Source organism: Lipotes vexillifer, unplaced genomic scaffold, assembly GCF_000442215.2.
Source record: "Lipotes vexillifer unplaced genomic scaffold, Lipotes_vexillifer_v1.1 scaffold395, whole genome shotgun sequence".
NCBI lineage: Eukaryota > Metazoa > Chordata > Mammalia > Artiodactyla > Lipotidae > Lipotes > Lipotes vexillifer.
Genome location: NW_006797390.1, coordinates 7,026,331 through 7,029,244, shown reverse-complemented (window position 1 = coordinate 7,029,244; position 2,914 = coordinate 7,026,331). Strand labels below are relative to the sequence as shown.

Here is a 2,914-nt window from a genome sequence, read left to right as displayed (position 1 = left end):
AAAAAAAAAAAAAAAAAAAAAAAAAAAAAAGAATCCCATTCTAGCTTTGCTTTGAGTCTTTTTCTCTGATCTCCTATCTGAATGGTGCTAGACAGCATGTCATAATGTCATATTCAGGGATGGGTTATACTTGGGCCCGTGGTTCGAATTTGTGGAGTTGCAGTCACAGTTAGAACAAAGTATTTGCCCTCTATATGATTGTTTTCATAATGACACCACACTGGGATGAAGGGAAGGTTTTGGCAAGATTTTGTGTTGGATTCTTTTGGCCTTTTATTGTTGTTTTGTGTCAGGCCCAAGACCTTTGTCTTTTGTCTAGTAATAACATCATGATCTAGGCAGACACTCTGCCAGCTTACAGTTAATCTCTTGATCTGTTTTGTATTATTCTTTGTTGAGCTAATGTTTAGCATCTATGCCAGTAACCGGGGAGTTCGTACTCTGATGTATGTAAAAACTAGGGTGCATTCTCTTCCCAGTCTGTTCACTGTCTTTTCCTTTGTCTTTTCAGCATACTAGGTAAGTTCATTCTTAGAGCATGAATACCATCAGCATTAGAACTCCCAGGATATAATAAAGTTAAACCATCCATCATAGATGCTTGTAAATTACCCACTGAAAAATGTTTTTATCAAGATAAAAATGGATCAAGGGGATGTTTTAATGAGGGAATTTTAAAAAATTACATGAATTAAAGACTTGAGAAAAGTTGAAACTTGAATTAGCATATAAAATAAGGTTCTAGGGCTTCCCTGGTGGCGCAGTGGTTGAGAGTCCGCCTGCCGACACAGGGGACACGGGTTCGAGCCCTGGTCTGGGAAGATCCCACATGCTGCAGAGCAACTAAGCCCGTGTGCCAGAACTACTGAGCCTGTGCTCTAGAGCCTGTGAGCCACAACTACTGAGCCCGCCTGCCACAATTACTGAAGCCTGTGTGCTCCAGGGCCCGTGCTCTGCAACAAAGAGAAGCCACTGCAATGAGAAGCCTGCGCACGGCAAGAAAGAGTAGCCCCCGCTCGCAGCAACTAGAGAAAGCCCGTGCACAGCAACGAAGACCCAACGCAGCCGAAAATAAAATTAATTAATTAATTATTTAAAAACATAATAATAAGGTTCCTAAGCACCTTGTTATCCTTGTGGTTAATGACCATCTTTATTTATAAAGTTGGTAGAATGACCAGGAGCAGCTGAAAGGGAATGCTGCCCACGCCACGTGCTAGCCAGTACTAGAATTGCCTGTTTGCCGTGGCTTAGAGGCCCTCAGTACTTGGGTTGTTATCTTTCTAGCACATTAGGTATCAACCAGCACTCTAGAATTGCTAAACAGGATGGACTTCGCTTGGAGGCAGATTGGTAACCTATGAAAACAAAACATCACAAGTATTACATGATTTCAGGGCTAGGGATCAGAGCAGTGGTTGATACGGTTGTATGGAGTAGTCCTCTGTTTGCAAAATATATATGGGGATCTTAGCTTACAGTCTGAGGAGAGGGTGTTGGCAGGGTAGAAAGGTAAGATTATGGATTTTATAATGTTAGCAGTGTATTTGACAGCTTAGGACAGTGGAAGCATGGTGGCAACACATGGTAATTCAAGGTCAGATTTACCTTGACGGGCGGTATCTTTGCACTAAAAAAATTATACTCTTGAGGATTTTCCTATAGCGCAAGCACCGATTGTGTAATGAAAATCTTATTTGCCAGTTTATTTGCAGTTGGCTTGGTGATTTTCCCCTTCATATGATCTCCCCTGCTTGTGACCATGAAATCATCCTTAAAATAGTTCAAATTTAATATCTTTGCTATAGGATGAAGAGCCCCTGCCGGTTTAGGAAGAAGAGTAGGTAATTAGGAAGAAAAATAACATCAGTCATTTGATCCTAGTTATCATAGCATTGAAATGTTTAAAACAGACAGTTTGTGCTTTGCATTGTTTGATTACTTCATTTTGCATGTGATACCCTGTGATCACTAAAATAATCGGAGCAAGCAATTCAAGAAACTCGTTAGTTAGGAAAATATATATTTAATGAAACAGAGTCTGTCACAGATGTTTTGTGATTGTGTCTGGGATAACCTTTCAGATATTCATATGATTATTTCCTTTTAAGGCATAGTGTTTACCTTTACTGGAACTGTCTGTCCATATTACAGTGTATATTTTTCAAATGCATACATGTGTACAATTACACACCAGAAAGGGGGGTATAAAATAGTAGTAGGTATTATCTCCCAGGAAGTTCTTTTTTTATCCCGGTAATTGCTTAATTTACAGAAAGGCAAGTTAAGCAGTTGGATTCTTTCATTTTTTCTTCTTCTCTATGCTTGTTAACACTTGGGTGGCTTGAGCGTTGGTGGAAATACAGTAAGTCTGCTATATACGAACCTTCAAGTTGCAAACTTTGAAAGATGTGAACGTGCATTTGCGTATCCAGTCACCTAAGTTTGTTCACGTGTCTGGCGTACATTGTCACATGTGTGACAGCTAAGTCCGCGCATGGGCTTAGTTGCTCCGCGGCATGTGGGATCTACAAGTGGTTGTGCTTTTGTGTACTTTACTCTATAGTACTGTATAGAGTACAGTAGTACAGTATCTTTATTTCAAGCCCAGCATGTCCAGAAGCAAGTTGATTACGTAATCGTAATTTTCTTGTAGGTTTATTATCTCTGAGGATTACTTATTTTTTATTTTATTTTTTTTGCGGTACGCGGCCCTCTCACTATTGTGGCCTCTCCCACTGCGGAGCACAGGCTCCGGACGTGCAGGCCCAGCAGCCACGGCTCACGGGCCCAGCCGCTCTGCGGCATGTGGGATCCTCCCAGACTGGGGCACGAACCCGTGTCCCCTGCATCGGCAGGTGGACTCTCAACCACTGCGCCACCAGGGAAGCCCTGAGGATTACTTTTGAGCTTT

The 2,914-nt window shown here is 41.5% G+C and overlaps 1 protein-coding gene across 1 annotated transcript in view; it reads left to right on the top strand.

The window, feature by feature from the left end:
• The window catches only part of KDM5A (lysine demethylase 5A), a 77,745-nt gene that overhangs the window by 61,789 nt on the left and 13,042 nt on the right, over window positions 1-2,914 (top strand). The gene's annotated exons all lie outside the window — the stretch shown is intronic.